Source organism: Bactrocera latifrons, unplaced genomic scaffold (assembly GCF_001853355.1).
Source record: "Bactrocera latifrons isolate USDA-ARS-PBARC rearing strain unplaced genomic scaffold, ASM185335v1 scaffold_163, whole genome shotgun sequence".
NCBI classification, from domain to species: Eukaryota; Metazoa; Arthropoda; class Insecta; order Diptera; family Tephritidae; genus Bactrocera; species Bactrocera latifrons.
In genome coordinates this window covers 605,813-625,713 of record NW_017535108.1, presented here as the reverse complement: position 1 = coordinate 625,713, position 19,901 = coordinate 605,813, and the positions used below count along the sequence as shown (strand labels likewise).

At 36.7% G+C, this 19,901-nt stretch overlaps 1 protein-coding gene across 14 annotated transcripts in view; it reads right to left on the bottom strand.

Moving 5' to 3' along the window:
• LOC108966534 (poly(rC)-binding protein 3) overlaps window positions 1–10,387 on the bottom strand; it is a 134,831-nt gene extending 124,444 nt beyond the window's left edge. For 8 of the 14 annotated variants that reach the window (XM_018929493.1, XM_018929499.1, XM_018929500.1 and 5 more), the window contains exon 1: window positions 9,495–10,387. The gene's annotated coding sequence lies outside the window, so the exon portion shown is untranslated. The remainder of the gene's footprint in view (window positions 1–9,494) is intronic. The other 6 variants (XM_018929507.1, XM_018929508.1, XM_018929494.1 and 3 more) reach the window with 5 other exon arrangements.
• Between the last annotated feature and the right edge of the window lie 9,514 nt (window positions 10,388–19,901).

Below are 19,901 nucleotides of genomic sequence, written 5' to 3'. Positions count from 1 at the left end.
TTTAATTTGTGTATATAAATATTTTATAACGATCCAAAAAACGCAAAATCCACACTTTTGCGTTTTTATTTTCAATAAATTTTTTTACTATAATTATAATATAATTTTGTTTAGATGGAATGTATAGAGTGTCATCTCTCGCCATGACGGATTTCATTGCCGTTCTCACGATCAATCCGGCACCATGCCTCGAAATTACTACAGGAATTTTTTCTGCCRCTACAACAACMACAACCGTATTCACAGAATTTCGACTATGAACTGTTAGAAAATATTTTTTAAAAGACACGATTGTTTAGCAATTGCAAATAATAAATTTATTATGTTTGTATATACATACGTGCATGCTAATTGCATAAACAATTTCACATGCAATTAAATTACTTAGAAAAACGCATAAATCATTTTAATTGTTGTCTTGTCATTGTTTTTGTACAAACAATTGCAAATAGTTATGCAATAAAATGCTGTAAAATATTTCAAAATTATATGCAATAAAAATTAATATTTAAATATGTTTTTAATTTTATACAATTACTTTATTATGAAATGCATAATTTATCGCAATGCACATTCTATTTTCTACTCAGSTGCTTATTTAAATGAATTTTTACAATTATGACACAGACAATTTGATATTCAGCGCTTTAGAAAAGTTAGCAACACACCTTTTGCGCATTTGCAACGCGCTTGTATAATAATATGCACACACACGCTTATTTGCTTCTAGACATGTGTGTGTGTGCAACAACTCACGAGTGGGTAAACAATATCAAGTTAAAAGGCAAAAAGCCGCACTTAGTGAGCGCGAGACAGGCGTCTCTTTAGCATTTAGCTACCAAACAAACACGCCGCCAAYGTCGCTATAATCGCCCACCTGTACGCCGCGGCTAAGCTTCACGTGCCGACACCCAACTACCGCGAGATACAACTAATAAATCAAAATAATCGACACTTGAAATTTGACCAACATTTCAGCGGAAAAAAATGCGGAGAAACAGCAGCAAACAATTAAATTAAGGGGCTAAAATTTGGGGGGCGGAACGTAAACAAAACACAAAATAAATAACATTAATGAAACGTAAACAACAACAACTACAAATGCGACTTTATTTCACAGCGTGTGATTAATTTTCGATTTTTACACTTTTCTAGCTGTGAATCATTCGGCGCTTAGGTGTGAACGCTTAGATACCTGCTTGCTTGGTTGAGTGTGACTGGGTGTGTGTCTTTACTATAACTCGGCGCAGATTAAATTCGCGGAATGAAGTATGGAACAAAATTAAGCAAATTAATTGAAATAAAATAAAAACACAAACAATAAAAATAAAAAATAAATATATGTATGTATATAGAAATATAGAAAAGAAATCAAATAAACTAAAATAGATATAAAAAAAAAAATTAAAAAAAAAAAAAAATAGAAAAAATAACAGATACATAGAAATAATAACAAAAATAAAACAATAAAAATTATTTAAAYTTTTTCGTTTTAATGGCGTAAATATATGGAGTCAAATTTCATGATTACTTGCGGATAATAGCAATTAAGCACTAAGCAGGTGGAGTTCAAAAGCCACCTTAAATTGCTAACAAACGACTTTTACTTAACACTTTTGGTGATTGGCTAAGAATTTGCTATAAAAAGAACAACAACAGTACAAAAAAACTTTAAAAATATGTTAAATACAATATATGGTATTGCGTAAGCGTACATTTTTTTTTTTCTTATGGCACAGGAGGGTATAAAAAGTTCTTCAACTACATTTTGAGCGGTCAGTTAATATGACAGCTATACGCTATAGTGGTTCGATCTGAACGATTTGTGAGGATATTGTAGCGTTGGCTTGACAATAAATAACATATACCAAATCTCGATATTGTCAAATAAAAAAGTTTTTCCTACAAAAACTTGTCTTGGATCGTTCAGTTTGTACGGCAGCTATATGGTGCAGTAGTCCGATCTAAAACCATTTTGTGAGATATTTCTTAAAGAAATCTCGTCAATTGTAAAAGGTTTCTATACAAGGACTCGATTTCAGTGCTACAGTTTGTATGGCAGCTACATGGTATTTTGGTCCAATTTCAACAATATTTTCTGAGAATGTGGCATTGGTTTGGGTAATAATGTATACCAAATTTCTTGAAGATATCTCGTCAGTTGATATAAGCTATAGTGCTTCCATACCGGCGATTCCCACAGCTGAGCAACTACTCAGCTAAAGAGAAAGAGTTGTATATCTCAAAAACTGAGAGACTAGATTGCGTATAGATAGACACACAGACAGGTATGGCTAAATAATAAGGCTTTTTGGAGGTTTCMCAGTCAATTAATTATTAAATAACGTACCAAAAATTAGAGAATTAACGTACGCTTGAAATTATATATTTAAAAGCCCTTTTTGCAGCAAAACCACATACACATTATGAACAGACAAACTGTTTATTAGGCAAAAAAAAAAAAGATAAATAAATAATAAAGTCCATTAAATTTCCCTTAGTAAATTCCGTGCAGCTTAATCTATTTTCATCAGTCAAACAGTCATCACACCTTTTGGCGCACATAAAAATCAATAACAAAGCCACTGAATGAGATTTCGCCCAAAGGCCTTGCCACCCTTACCTTTCGCAGCAGCGAACTGTGGGTTTGGCAGACGGACGGGTGAAAATCACTGAAAGCCGGCAATAATATTTTTCGCTTTGTAAGCGCTGCGAATGAATACATAGAGGCGGTGAATAAAAGTAGCAGAAAAAAATTAAATTGCACTTACGCTTCTGGTGGGCAATGCAATARAACGCGSACTGGATGGCTGCTTGGGGTGGTGAGTGGTAAGGTCGCAGTGTTGGCAGGGAATGTGACGAGTGTTTGAAACTGATGAAATTCGCACAGCTCTACCAAAGGCAAAGTCGAAAACAAACAAGTGTATATGTAAAGCATAGAAAAGTTCAAATGCCAACAGTGGCCGACGGCTGGCAGTAGCTGGATTTTGTGGCGCGCTCTCGACGCTGCGCGTAGCATGAGGTCAGGCCGTGCAGACGACGTAATAGTTAGTCAAACGATTGCAATGGACTATACAAAAATTCCTAACGAAACGAAAAAATAAATAGCAACACAACAAAAAAAAAGGCGAAATGGATAAAGGAAGAAATGTGCTGCTGGTGGTACAAAGTCATGTTGATTTAGCGAAAAGTTAGTTGGCGCAATGCTTAGGGCACATAAAAGGTGCTGCTGGCGGTCAGCAATAGGTGCTGTTTGYGCGCTCACTGATTTGGTTTCGGCGCGGACGTGAGTGCCAGCGCAACGAACAACAAATAGAAGTGCAACACGGTTTACAAAAACAAAATTTATGAAAAAAATACAGAAAATACCATTCACATGCACATTTCTTATGGGATAAATGAGTGTAAAAATAACTGAYATCATTTTAACCAGTCCGTTTGTATGACAGCTATATGCTATAGTAATCCCATCTGAATAATATGTTTGGAGATTGTAGCGTTCCCTTGGACAATGATCTGTGSCAAATTTCGTGAAKATACCTTTTTAAATAAAAGTGTCTTCCATRCAAGGACTARAATCTGATCGATCAGTTTGTAAGGCAGCTCCATCCTTTAGACGTGCGATAACGGCGGTTACGACAAATGAACAGCTTCTTTGGAAGAAACGGGGTGTGRGCCAAATTTGCTGRTCGATATCTCAAACTATGAGGAACTRGTTCGCGTGACAAACTTAATATAAACTGTTCAGGGTATAAAATAAGTGCGAGRTGATRAAACGACATAAAGAGCGCGGCATAAAAATGGGCCGCTGGACAAGAAAAGTGGTGTGTGATGGTTAGGAAAGTGAGGAGGCGCGCAATGAGCCGCTTGATGGGGTCGGTTGTGGGGTTAGCGCAGGTAATTTGTTGAGGCTTCCTTTCAAATACACCAGCAATGTGTGATAAACACATACCGTGTTGCAATTGTGAATGAGCCAACAGGCCGGTGCTAACAACACAGACACTCGTCCACGCAATAGACGCCATAAAATAATTGGAAGAAACACCAACAAGCCTACAAAGTGCGCAAAGTTAAAGTGGAAAGCAGGAAAATTGCAGAAAATGCACATATAAARTGCAGGAAATATAAAGTAGAGACGCAAAAACATAGACAGTCAGGCAGTCGGACGAGCTACGAATATAGYAAAGTAAGGAGAACTTGCTGGGAGTGAGGCAGTGCCCCGAACAAGTAGMGTATAAAGAGGTCGTATGCGAAACCGCATAAACCAGGCAAGTTCCGCCACACRACACGAWTGGAGTCGACACAAATACTTACAAAGCAATAACAACAGGCACACACCARCCATATAAATTTTACTTAGAGGCATGAATGCATGCAAAGTAAACAAGTAAATAAGAGTTCACTGCAGAAAGATTCTGATATTCCAGTGAGTGGAAGCATAATAGTCTAGCGTGTCGAATTAGTCGGGTATTAGCAGCAGTACCCGTAGGTTGTGTGAGGTGCTGCTGTGTGGGCCATGCTACAGGAGTCGGCGGCCTAACATAAGATACTTTATAACAAAAGCGGGCTTCTCGGGGCGACACAGCGGCATAGAAAGTGTGTTAGGAATAGCGTGTCGTTGGCCTTAGACAACAAATACAGTAAGTAAGCGGAAAGCTGAAAACAAGCAACTTGCAGTGGTATAGCATAAAATATAAACGACACTTACTCTAATCCTGCTCTCGCAATGTTGGCAKACGACAGACGTCATATACCTTTGTGGTGTTACGTTTTGGAGAAATGTCAGGATTGCTAGCATTATTAGCTTAGACAGCTACATTGGGCASATTTTCCTAAAGAAATGTGCGTTTTGGTAATATCTGTTTGCATATTTAAATAAAAGCTAGAGCTTGTTTCACTTTGACTCTTAAGCAATTTTCTTAAGGTTTCGAATTTCTGAGTTTTTCTCAAGAGGTCTGCTCATATGAGAACCACTTCTACGCTTAATTAAGTGGTTCAATCGTCCGACTTATTATAGGTAATTCGTACAGCAACCTTTTTGGTGTTAGTTAGGTATTTTTCTAAAACTCAAGCAATTAGAGCATGTTTCTTCAATTATTTTCTCTGTAAACAAGTTTCTTGAAAGCTGTAAATTATTATCAGCACTATAATGCATAAGCTCGACCAACCTTAAGTATTTTTCTGAAGTGCCTGCTTATATAAGAAGTATAGTTCAGCGTTTGCAACACAACAAAATACTTTTAATACCCACTTCAGACKTGAAACTACAATGCAAGCATGCTTCAGACAATCACAGAAGAAAATCGTTTAAAAGGAAGATGCAATAAAAAGCAAGTAATCATTAATCCAGAAAGTACAGCAAACTAGACGACACGAAACATGAAAATCTAATAGACTAACTGTTGTTGCAAGAGCAAATGAGAAGTGGTTAAGCATGGAGAGCGCGGAAAAGCACAATTTTRAGAACTTACTGTAGAGCAGAGTAGAATTGCGAGGAAGAAAATGTGAGCAAATRAATATTTATAAATAAAAATCAAAGCAACTAAGCATATCAACTATTTAAAAGATATAAACTTTACTTAGGGGCAAAACTTTGCTGACTGCCGGGATGTCATTGGTTAGACAGACGGGTAGGTGGTCCATTCGGACGGCCTAGGCTATAATCCAGCAGGCGAGTCGAGTGCAGCGAAGCGACGAAATATAATCACCATTCAATTTGCTTCCTATTTATATAGTTGGGCAAATATATACCGACTTTTGTGGCAAAGCGTAGAAAAAGTGTGAAGCAGACACATAAAAAATGGCGAATAAAAAGCGAGGTAAACAATGTTAAGCCATAGAGTGGTTACGGATTGCAAGCGGTGGCCAACAAGTTCTAAAAGGCGCTAGCAAGCACAACAGACACTCAACGAACAGTATACGAGCGTGTACGCCTAGAAGTTAGGTGGCAGAAGGAGGCAGTCAACAATTCTTTAGGCGACTACACGCGTCAGTGGAATTGCGATTGTTCGGCGACCGAAGCAAAGCAGAAAATAAGAAGTTGCAAGCGCAAGTCATGCCGCTGTTGCAGGCAATGCAATGAAGTAGTGCAACATTGTGCTGGCAATGGCAACAAACTCAACGAATCGCCGAGTCCAAATAGCCAGGCAAGTAAGTGTGTGCTATTACTATGCAAGCCGGCTAGGCTAGAGAATCTTCAAGTGTCGTTAGCACTTGTGCGAGCGCGCGAACGTTATCTGACTGGCTAATTGCGGTCGGGCTGACAGACTGACGTCTTGACTGCTTGCATGGCTGCTCAAGCTGACTGCCTAGYTGGCTGTTGGTTTGGTTGGTTAGCTAAATAGCGGCTGGAATGTTTCAATGGCGGACTTGTAACTATGCTCCCTGCCACTTTACTATATAATTTTACAAATATTGCATTGCTAATGTTGTGGCCGCTGATCTACAAGCGCGATAATAATGCATTATCGGCTCATTTGTTTGTGCACTTAATGTGCTGTACATGGCAGAAAAACAGCTAGTTTTCTCATACTTGTATGCATAATAAGTGTGTAATTAAAGCGGCGGGGATTTCATAASAATTTCTCGAAAAAATAATGTATTCGTAATATAATGTAAAAACGTTGTAGCTTYAGCTACAATAATGGATTAAAACACTCAAAACCATTGAGGTTGCATTAACTTTAAGCTGTTGAGGTAACCCTTGACATCCAACAAATATTTTATGAGCGAATTTTCATAACGGGCTTGAGCTTGAAAACATGTTTGCACTAATTTAGCACTATGTTGTCAGCGCTAATGCGGAAACTGTAAATAATTATGTAGAATAGCTTGCAAAATTATAATTTTTAAAAAAGTTAGTGTTATCTCAAGAGTTGTAATTACAAAAATAATTAATATTTTTTGAAAATGAAGTTGAAACTCGTGTTTTATGGTATTTACCAGTTAAACCTTTTTAAAGCCTTTGAAAATGGTAAAAAATTAAAGAAATTTTTAGTATGTTGAAACCCATCGGAAATGTAAGATAAAATATTAAACTTTAAAGGAAAAATAATTTACGGACGTTTTGAATTCGGGAAGATGAAGGTGAGGGGCACATATGGTAAAGATGTGGGCAATAAAAGGATCTACAACTTTTGTTTTGACACTTTTTTCAAATAACCTCAAAATTTATGTAAAAAAATTACAAAATTTTCGGGTGTTGTGGTTTTGTATTTTTATCTTGTACAAAAAAAAAAAAACTTTGACGAAATTTAGGGTAAGCGTTCATAATAAACCCTACTTTGCATTTAAAATACTTATACCTATAATATCCCTCACCGTATCATTTCTATTAGCATAAAAGRAAATAAAAATAGTTTTAAAAACTTCGCGGAAATTAAATACTGTCTGTACGATGATAAAAATATTATTTGGTATAACGACTATAAATTTCGCACTCACTTTAACAATTTTACAYATAAATAAATATAGGGAAAATTGCATTAATTTACAAAAAAAATCCATAAAATTTTGAAATAGATTTTTAACATTATTTAGGCACGTAATTTTGCAAAAATTTCCTTAGAATTATAAATTAAATAACAAATTTAGATTATTTCAATTAATTATCTCACTTCCTGCACTCTCTTTACTATTAATCACTGCTTTTATATTATAATAATAAATACGATGAAATTTTTAAGTATTACACAAAAAAGTTTATTTCAACTMATTTCTTGCCTTTATGTTATTTATTTTGTATTTAATTTAATTACGAACGACTTTCAATTTCTTTACAGAATAAATAATAAATAAGGAAGTGTATTTTTAAGCATAAAAATGCTAAATTTTTAATTACTGGCAGTCAATATATCCATTTAAGACATTTCTCCATAATAATTACAAGAGAATTTAAAGAACACGCACTTTTTGCTGTATTTTCTCCGCAGTAACTCATTAAAAAAAAATTACATAAACACATGTTTTTGTATATAAAAGATTAACTTTTTAGACTTCTTTTTCGACTGCGATACCTGCTATGCTGTAGAGTGCAATAACCTTACAGTTAATCGGCAGATCGACCCCACAGCATTAATTTATGCGCGAATACTAATGTGTGACAAATGAGCGAAGTTGAAGTGATTTTATTGTATTATTTTTTATCAGTTATGTTTTATATGTATGTATATTTAGTTTGCATGTATTTATGTTGGGTCGCTCGCTTAACAAACCAAAGATTAATGAAAAAAAATAGCAAACGGTGAAATGCAAATTTCACTAAATCAGAAAATTAAATAATCTCTACATAAAAAAGCAACAGATAAAGAAATAGAAAAAATTGGCAGTTGCCGGCGTTTGACCCGCGGCTAGAAGAATTTCGTCCAATGACGCTACGATACAAGTAAGCGCGACGAACCGTGAAGTTGGCRCAGAAAGAAGCGAAAACAGAAAATAAAAAAATAAAAACTGTAAAAAATAAAATCTATAACACAAAATAAAAACAATAAAATATAAGAAATTACATAATAAAAATCAAAAAAGATACAAAGAATGTGCAATTGAATTATTTACGTGGCAATAGTTTTAAAGTAGTCATCTGTATTTGAAAATTTAAAGCGCATGATACCGATTTATTTATTTTATTGTCTAAATTTATTATATTTCCAACCATATAAAATAATGATGTGAAACTTCAGCGCACCGAAGTCGCCTCCAATAGAGTAATTGCAATAAGAAGATAAGTGCAGTCGCAGCGGCGCAGCGCTGCCGTCGCACATGCACTTAGCAGCGACGCGTCGCAGCGCACACTCAACACAGAGCGATTGAATGAGAGGCGCAGTCGTTAATTGGCGATAAACGAAACCGAGTGCGCGCCGCAATACAAAAGAAAGCAAACAAATAAGAAAYCGAAGAAGATGAAGAAGCGTAAAAAATCAAACCAAGTGGAAGAAAGCGAAATACAGCACAAAGCGTAGCACAAAGCGTGGCGCAAAGAGCAACAACACAAACGAAATGAAAGGCAACAGACAGAGCGCGCCAGAGAGACAGCAGAAAATCAATTCATGTGACGGCAACGTCGACAGCGACCGCAAACGACSTCAACAACTTACTGCGGCATGCTAGCTGGCGCAGCGTCCATTGTGACGTACAGATTGTATATAAAGTGCTGTGCTTAATGTAAAGCACATAAAATTAGCATTTATTTAAATGAATTTTATTAGCTTAAGCTGTAATATAATATATATTATTGCCGATGTTATGTTGACGGCTGTTTGCCTAAAGCAGATGATAAATTCTAATAATTGCGTTGATTAGTTATAAAATAATTTTATATATGCACATGTAAATGCATATTAGCCAATTAGCAGTGCATACATGCTCAAACACAATGAAACGCGCACAGGAATGCAATCAAGCAACCAGTTTATTATAGAATTTTTCCAGCCGGACAAACCACATTGTTGACTAACCGGCTACATAGTATTATGAAAGTAGGAAAAACAAAAATTTACCTTTTGTTTTTTATGCTGCGTTTACAACTCCTTTCGTTTGGCTTTCTGTTCGCTGCTGTTACACTGCTTTATTAATTTTGCTTTATGTGTATTCCTCAAACGGCGCCAGACGTGAAAAATAATGCACACGAATCTCAATAAGAATCCAACTAAATTCAAAGGTTTATTGCACACACACAATCAAGCACAAATATCCTTTTCGTAGTTGTCAAGAGCCGTTTAGATTYCGAATTTTKTACACTTTACACTTATCCTTTTTTAAACAAAATTCACTGCACTTGCAATTTTTAACAAATTTTTGCCCAATAGTATTTGTGCACGCACTAAAAATTCTGTATTGCTTGGCCGACTAGCGAAATTGCAGCAAAACACACTTAAAATATATACGCTTTCAATTCTTATTTGTTGTTTTTAGTTACTTCCTCAATTTACAAGCCGTCGATAGTGAGAAAATTAGCAGACATAAACGCTGGCGTGCTGCACAAACAATTTTACCTCAAAATTGCAAATTTTATTAGTAAACTCGTTATTCTATTTAAATACAGTGTATTTTGTTGCAAATGCCTTTTGCTAATTACTTTCAATTATTTTGCTTTGCTTGTAACTATTTAACTTTGTGCTCGGGCTCGGTTGGCCGCTACTTGTTCACAATCGAATTTTTCACAAACCTTTTCTGCCGCTAAGTAAACGCGTTGCTTTTTAACTTTACACTTACACTTCTGTTTTGGTTTATTACCGTTTGCACAGTTAGCAATACAACTACTTTAATGTAATATAATCTATTGTATTATAATTCAAGAATAAATTACTTTTTCAAGAAATTCGCTWTGAAATTATCCGCTGCGCGTTGCAAACGATTTGAACACCACCATTAAAATTTTATGAGTGAATTTGCTAGTTGGACCAACATCGTTGTTTGGCCGTGCTCGCTCGCTGTCGTCGTCGTCGTCGTTGCTTTCGTGGCCGTCATTCGATTTTTCRCTATTCCATTTCATTTTGCTCTTTGTGCGTCCAACGAGCGCCGCGTTCGTGGTGTGCGCTCTTTTCAACACACATGGCGTCCCTAGGCGGCTTGCTGTATATGGTATGCAGTGGTACTTTACGCACAAACTCTCAGCTGTTGTCAATGAGGTAGGTAGAAGAGCGCGTATTTGACTTGACACGGCAGTTGAGTAGTGCAGCGAGTGTAGTGCTTTTGATTTGAGTSGTATTGTATTTGAGTGCATTGGCGTAACGCTGTGGTGTTTGGCGTTGGGAATGCAACTAGAATTTTCCCGAGTGGAATATGTATGTGTTAAAAAGTGGCAGTGTAACAGAGTTGCATTCGTTCGTAAGCCGGATGCTTGTGACTATGCTTTCATAAAATTAAAATACAGGTTTTCAGAAAATTACATTTATAATATGAAGAATTTCGCCCACTAAAATTTTTAGTGCTGGGCCCACTATTGCAGCCATCATAAGGACGTAACTCACGAAGTGAACTAACTCTGGAGCGGGGACACGAAGTCAGGTCCATTCACATTGTCACATACTCGTATGTTAACTACGGCTTTCTTGCCATTCACCGGCTCACATAAGRTGCAGCTTTACGGAACTGCTTCTGAGTCGCACTAAGAAGCGGGTTTAGGCGAATTTCTTTAAAATTTAAGGTATTTTCCTCCTAAAAAACAAGTATGTTAAGAGATAATATTGAAAGCTGTGGCCTAGACTTCTTGTTATTGTTGAAGAGGCAGAAAATTAAATAAAATCATTTTTAAGCATGAGGTAACGAACTTGCTGTAGAAACTATTTCTATCAGTTGTTCTTATGATTCCCCAAAAGTTGTTGTTGTGCAAACACATTTGGTCGTTGTTGAATTACATCCATGCCCTTGTAATCTGCTCGTAGCGGATGCTGACTGGGCATTGGATGTCACGGCTTAACATCKGGACTAGTTTCTTGAAAAGCGTTTTAGTGGTCTACCTAAGTGGTAGCTTGCTGTGCATACGATACTGCAGGAGGAGTATCTGGTACTGGTTGGTACTCTGGTAGGTATCTGGTGATAGATATAAAACGCTTGAGGTAGAGGTTCCATAAAAACAAAACTCAAAATGGAGGACAAACTGAAGTGAAGTAGCCGGCTACTGCCGGTCCCGCTAAGCAACGTAGATGTGCTACAAGCCTTGAAGACTCAGACCCCGAAAGCGTTGGAAACGTCAACACGTCACACACAAAGAGTAAGCTTTGGTACGATAAGGACTAAGCAGAGAAAAGAGATTTAAAGCAAAAGTGACCAAAAAAGCAACGGTGAAAATCCATGAAAGGCTTAGYTACACTTCCTGCGGAGCGAAGGAGGTAGAGGAAGTTTAGCTTGAGCTACGGTAAAAATGGAGGAAGGTTGAGCATACTTTGCAGCGCGGTCGCAATTCACGCTAACGGATCTGAGGTTCGCAAACCGAATCGGGGGACTAAATTTGGGCAAGAATTTTACTCAGCAGATGATTTGGATAGCACTTGGACTTAGTTCTTGTGGTCCAAAGCAGTAATTTAATAAGGCTTCTTTGTGAAAGCAGAAACCTACTAAGTAGCTATGCCCCTAATTTATGCCTCTACGAGTTTAGGAAGATTATTTCCTTTACAGCAGCATATAGAGTATATAAAGAAATGCTTCTTRTATACAAATCTGAGTCAATCTAGCTGCGCCTGCATGTTGTTACATATAACTTAAGGCAGATATACATATACATAASCACATTTGTATACTCGTATATGCATTTGTAAATGCACTTGCAATTTCTTCTTCTTAAACGTTTTTTCTTTTTCAGGTCAAGCGTTTTGCGCTTCAGTAGCACCGAGCTTTAGAGATGTTGGCGTTGAAAGCGCGTAATACTCATTAAAAGGCACAAAGTGTGAAAGCATGCATATCACACATACCAACATACCAACATACATACATATGTACATATATACATGTACTATGTAGGAGTGTGCATTTTCACACATAGACTGCATATAAATGGATGTGATTATGTAAAGTTCTCTGTGTATATGTGGCCAAGTGTATTAATTTAAAAATTATTTACTGCCAACAGCCAAACCGCCAAACCGCCAATTGCATGCAACCGGGCAGGCAAGCAACAACCTTCAGGCCTAACGTTGCAGCAGAAAATTACGCAAAGAACAGCAACAACAAAAACAGTGCTCAATAGAAATGGAAGCTGAATGCACTGTTGTCGTTGCTGCTGCTGCGTCTTATTGTTGTTGGATTTTTACACTTGTGTTGTTGTAGCATTTTTCTATTATTGTTGTTGCAGCAATAGCTCCTGTTGTTGTTATTGTTTTAATCAACAATAAAAAATATGATTCTTGTTATTATAATTTGTTGTTGTTTCCAGATTTTTGGTGTTATAATATTTCTGTTGCTGTTGTTTTTGCCACTGCCACCTTGATTTTGCAGTTGCAGTGTAATTACTCATGTTACAATTACATATGTACATGTAGGCAACGCCGCTGACTGCCAGCACTTATTATCGCTGCTGCGGCTGCTGCTGCCGCGCCGCATACGCATACGCATACTCATCTATCTATCAACCAAAAAGAGATTAATAATAATTTAATTAAAAGCGGAAATTTAACGCAATGAAAATGAGATGAAAATGTGCAGGCGGCAAGCGAGCCAGCGCCACTCAGTTGTGATATGGCAGTGTGTGTAACGCAGACCGCTTAACGTCGACAGCAGCTTCACTACTACTTGTGCTTGTTATTATTACTTTTGTTGTTTTTTTTAGTAATGCATTTAACGTGTTTATTGCGTGGATTCTTATTTTCGCTGCTCATGTTACCGTTTGTTTTTCATTGTAGTTGTTGTTGCATTTGCTCAATATTTTATTAATGCATTTTCGCTTTGTTTTATTTTTGTATTTATTTGCGTGTTTATTTTACTTTTAATTCTTACTTCGGCTGACTACAACTTTTTATAAATCGACTGATTTCGCTTTTGTTTGCGAATTTTCAATTGCGTTTTTCCATCTACATTTGCATTCTTTAGCGTGTATAAAAAGGGAACCAACAACAACTATGGCAAAGCAAAATTGAATAACATTTAATTAAATTTCCTCTTATCGCCGTTGAAAAGGATATGCAGCGCACTAATACACAGTTACTCAGCAGAACTGTATGAAGCTGGCCCAGCCCTGTTTTTGTTGTTGCTGTAATTGTATAGTATGAGTATGTTGAAAGATGAGCTCGTTTATAACGGGTGACAATACTATAGAATTATTTCTTACTAAAACGCTTGACTCGAACACTTTCAATAGGTGGCAACCCTATTCACTCCTATATTAATTAGTGATCACAGACTACAAACACAAACCAAGGTGTTTATAGCTTAATTTATATAAAAAGCTCTTTCGATCCCTCTCTCTCTCCTCCTCTCACTAACCATATCTCTCTTCCTCTCCCCCTCCTCTCTCTCTCTCTGTTACTCTCCCCCTCACTCGTGATTATAAATATAATAAAATAATTTTTTACTCTTCGGTTTCCGTTCCTGCCATGTGTGCCCCGTGTCCGGATATCGTTCCCTTAAAATGATAATAAATAGATCTTTTAAGACTCTTAAGACTGTAAAATCAGCGATCAGCAAGAAATTCGAAGAAATCATATTTTTGTGCTTCCATCGAASTCGCACTTGAATCTAGTGCTCAGCTTTAAAGCTTTCACAGAATCCGTATGAATACGATAGCCATCTACAAATATATAGCATAGTAAGTATCTAGGTGAACATAAATTTCAGGATYGTATTTTTCACTTCACGATTTTTAGTACTTTTTGTTGTTTTAAGATCGGGTTAGGATCCTAGTCTTTTTAAATTTTCAGTTTACTTGTAAATCTTGTTTCTGACCCACCCTGTGTATATATTAAAAATAACCTATATTCAAAATGGACGCAGGAAACTGAGTGCAGCTACAGTGCTGACGCATTGATGTGGCTGGAAACTACGCGCTGGGCTTATTACGCACTTCCGGTATTTTTGCTTTGAAAAACGAAACGAAAAAATATGAATAAATATGAAAAAAGGTATAAGCAAGGACGTCACTGAATTCGGTCATGGCGGGGGTGAAACCAAGTGCTCATGACAGATSACTGTTTATTTGAAGAGTTTTGGAAAGCTGAGCTCTAGAAGGAATATTGGCAATCGGTTTTCATGAGAATCATTCCAAGGGTTYTGGGAGAGCAGAGTTTGAGAGRRAGKCGTAAAAATTGACGTYTTTACCATTCAAAGGGATTTGGAGAGTTGGGCTCTAGAGAAAAAGTCGTTAACAGCTGGTTTTCAACAGTATCATTCCAAGAGTTTTGGGTGAGGCTTGAGAGAGTCCGAAATATTGACAGTTTGTTTTTACCAGTATCATAACAAGGGTTTCGGAGAGTTGGGCTAGAGAAAGAGAAAACATTTGGCGTTATTTTATGATGGATTCTGCGTTGAGACTAAAAAATGTGAGTCAATTGGTATAGCTTATTTTAGTAACAAAAATGGTTGGGAACCTCTTTCATACAACATTTTTTCGCAAGTGATTAAGGAAACAGCGCCAAGGCCCCTACAGTTGCGTGGCATTGCGTTAACGAGTATAGTTTTCAAATGATTACGCGTAAAGTAAAAAAGGAAACAGAAAAAACGAATGGAATTTTTTCGCTGCTACTCAATTAACTTTACTGTTCAGCTAAATGCTGCCAACTAAATTTTTTATAACGCCTTTTCATTTTCGTATTTTTTAGCTCTCCATTTCACTAATAATTGCTTGTGATGGAAATTTATTAAAAATTATATGTGCACACTTGTAAATATGTACATAAACGAACTTGTATATGCTTTCACATAACTGTATCTATAAAATTATAGCATTTTGTTGCATGTTAGAAATATCCGCAGGGATTAGTTACATAATTCATTTAAGGACATTTTCAATTATGCCGAGTATCTGTATGTATTTTTTCATAAATATGTGTAGCATTGCTAGAGGCTGTGGAAAATTGTTTTTTTTTTATTATTATTATTAATTCAAATGACACATAAATTTGTGTAAACGCGTGCTTGGTTATTGAATGTTTTGGCAAATAATAATTAATCCTTTTGCGAGTTGTTGAAAACGCTTTTAATATTTTTCACTTAATCCCCAAAGGTCAAATAATTGAGTTTGTCGGATTTTTTTTCTGATGSTATATGATAATTTCATTATTAATACAAATACAGTTACAGCGAATAATTAACTAATATTATAATATCTATAGCAGCAAGTAAGGTCTCCATTTCCTACACTCTCTTTGAAAAATTGAGCCCAGGTGAAACCCAAGGTGTTTCCTGCAGTGTTCCAACGGCAGGCAAAGCAAACTATTGGAACATCTGTAAGATTATAAAAATTTATAAAACAACTAACGGTTTTATAGATGGTGTTGCGCTAGTTAAGTGTTTTTGGAGAAACTATGTGCTCGGCTTCGGACTTTTCGAAGTTTTATTGTGACAGTTATAAAATAAAAATTCGTTGAAAACAAAGTCATCTGTAGAGAAATTAGTAAACAGCATTGGCAATATAAAATCGTTACTTTTCTAATAATCATCGATATTTTAATGACAGATTGTCATACTGAAGATATATGGACGGAAATAAGGYGGGTCTATAAGAGAAGCGCTGTTTCAGTATAGTGAGATGTATAGCAAGTTCATACGTCATATGTTTATGACAGATCTTGGCCGGAATGAACTTAAGCTTCTAGAGAAAACGAATAGTATAGTATATTATATTCTAATGAAAAACTCAAAACGAGAATATATCTGTACACTATACTCATTTTCTTAAACCCCTATTTATATATAAAACGAGGTCTAGGTACCTTTCAGCCACGYTGCCAGCCAAAATCATATGAAACGCAATGTTTACAACTTTACTCAAGCACTGCTGACATAATTTTAATTTATAAAAGCCTTTTACAACTTGTTTTTAATTAAAAAATATTTGATTGCCGCTAAGAAATGGGCTGTCACAAGCAAACACGCACACATACATGCATAGGTATGCAAGTACCAAAAACACTTCGAAAATGTCACATCGCTGTGACAGCTGACAATTTCGCTTTGCAACTGCGAATAGTACAATGTGCACCTGAAAACTGACAGCTATGTATGTGCGCCGAGCAAAGCCAACGTCAACGCCATAAATGTGCGCAGTACTGGCCGGTGAAACCCACACACACAGGTACACACATAAACGTTCAACTCGTAAATGACGCGTTTTAATGAGCGATACCGCAAAATTTTGGTCAAAATTGTCAAAATGCCACAAATGTTGCAATGAAATGGGGATTTATTCGCATTAAGTGCCAATAGAGTTGCCAGACGTTAAATGAAAACTACCAGTAAAAAACAAAAACCAAAAAACAAAAAAAAAAAAAACAAAAAAAAAAAAACAGAAAACAGAAAACCGAGGAACCGAAGCTGTAATACCCTGCACAGTTTCATTTCTTATATCAAAGTGTAAAGAGCTGCTTTTATTGATATTGGTCGATCAGTTTGTATGGCAGCTATATGCTATACCAGTCCGATGCGCACAATATATTGGGAGATTTTAAAGTTACCTCTGAATATAGTATGTGCCGAATTTCGTAAAGACATCTCATCTTTTCAAATAAAAGGGTCTTCCATACAAGGACTTGATTCTTATCGATCAGTTTTTATGACAGCTATATGTTATATCGATACGATCTGAACAATTTCTACGGAAATCGTAGCATTTCTTTGGAAAATAGTCTGTGAATCGAATTTCGTGAAGATATCTCGTCAAATAAGAAAGTTTTCCATATGAAGAATTGAGTGAACAGTTTGTACGGCAATTAAATTAKAATGGTTCGGTATCGGATCCGAAAAATGRTTCTTCAGACAAACAGAAGGACATCTTCTTGTTAGGCTGATTAGGCCCTTTAACGTTGCCTGCTGCYTCGTGCCAAACTTAATATACCCTGATCAGGGTATAAASATAAGAAACGGCACAGGATCACTSGTCTGCACGCTCAGCCACCGCTCAATGTAATTTATTTCGGCGGCAATAACTCGCTGAGAACCTTTTCGCTTTTTGTTCATTTGTTTGCTGGCCTGGGGCGCACGCYTTTCACCGCTCGACCTGCCGTGGCAATAAATTCAACAATTAATTGGCAACACTGTTTGTCTTGCCATAATATTTCATAGGGCYAGGCGGTGTATGCGGCCAATACGACGAGCTGTGCGCCTTAAAATGGCGGCGTAGAAAGCGCACACACCAGCATGCAGCCGGCAATACACAGATGCCGCTGTGTGGCAGCAATGTGGCACTCACGCCAACGAGTTGCATGGCGTACGCGTATTATGGCCGTGGGCCATAGCCATTTTCGTTGTTGTTTTTGCATTTACTGTATCGTGCCATAGCGTGGTAGCTTCCGTGCTGACACACGCCCCACCGTGTGTTGCATGCATGAGGAATGTTGAATGTTGCACGTTGCCGTCGTAAAAATGAAAGTTTTTAATAATTCCGTTATGTTTGGTTGTTGCAACTTTCAGCATAATTTAATAAAAATGTAGCATTTCTCACGCGGCAAAAATATGGTGAAAAAATTGTGGCAAATAAATGTTGCATTTAGTTGTGGCATGCACGCAGTTGCGTGTGTGTGGGTGTGCGACACATAATACAGTTGCGCAAAATCGAATGACAATGTGGTTGACGCTCTTTTTCACTTTTCGCAGTTCCTTATTCAAGCATATTTTGCATTGAATCAATAATGAGTTGCCCTTCCAGCCCCTGATTGGCCATTAATGCTATTAAAAGTTAATATAAATTGTGGAAAATGGAAGTAAAATAATTAAAAAGCACTACATTAAGCTGCGTTTGCCTGTACGCTGAGGCTGCTGTTGTTCTGAAGCAATTTGCAGCACATTTGTTTGTAATTAGGTTGCACTGAGACGGATGCTTCGGAAATCCACATTGCTTTCAGTATTACCCCATTCTGGTTACATACATATGTAGAACCGGTTATTGTGAAAGAGACTTTGTGACATACCCAAGATACCTCTTCTTTTTAAACCACACGTGCTTGAAGTACGAAAAAGTTTATCTGTGAAACCTCCGAGACGTCGTCAAAAACCCTCCACCGATAGTGCGATTTCTTACCTATATAAAGTATTGAGAAACAATGTATTGATTCTCCTACTTGTGATATCTTCTTCACCCAGAGTAATAATCAGGATATCAATGCTCATCGCAAGCATTTCAACCGTAAAGGCACTTCTTTACTACACAGATTGGCCTACAGCTATATGGCGCGCTCAATTGGAAAAAATCTAATTCCGAGTAGGTTTTCTTCTATTCTAATTCAATATCTGTCTTCTATTGTTACAAGCTATATAACTCTTTCCAACTCAAAGTAATCTTTTTTCAGAATGGTTGCTTTAAAGCAGCTGTGAGTGTTTAAAACTCATTTCTGCACTTTTGAACGCTAATCTCTAGCAAATCTCGTTGGTAAACTTTTTACTGTGAATCAGTTTCGTAACAATTTCTTTTCTGGTTATCATGGCAGACGTGGTAGCCGGTAGCTTGAGTGTGTGAGCTCTAGGCGAAGTGCTGTGTGTTCAACTACTAACAGTGTTGAAAATAAGTTTCATTATGGCTTAGATAGTCTTAGGTGTCTAAAACCTGTAGCGCCAACCATTTTAGCGTAGAAACTGGGCCTAAAGTTTCGCAAAGCTGTAATCGCTTGCATAAATTTGAAATGACCCGCCCGCTCGTGACCCCCTTTCAATTAGTCCCTCGAAGTATTTTAATTATTGCAAAAGAAATTCGATTCGTATCAACATTTTGTAGCAAAGCGCTCACTAATTTTCCATATTTCAGGCGAAAGCAGAAAAGTAATTTGCCAAATTTTGTATGGAGCCTTGGCTGCTTTTTTATACCCTGAACCTTATATCGCAATGAAAGAAGGAAGCAACGGAGAAACTTATGAAGCTTATATACAAATGATCAGTCAGTACATCAGTGGGCTCAGTTTTTGAGATATTTATCTGAAAATGTGCACACATTTTTTTCTCACCAAAGCATTTCTCATTTGTTGGATCGGCCGTTATCGGGCCATTATAACATATAGCTGCCATACAAACTGAACGATCGGAATCAAGTGTGTATATGGAAAACTTTTTTATTTGAAGAGATATCTGCGCTAAATTTGGCAAAAGTTATAGTCCAGAGCACAGCTACAATCTCCCAATAAATTTTTCAGATCGGACCATTATAGCCTATAGTTGTCATACAAAGTGATCGATCAAATTCAATATAAAATTTTTTTTGTCTTCAAAAATGCAATTGTGAAGGGTATTATAGCCGCGGTGCAACTTAAGCTATCATTTTTTGTTTTCTT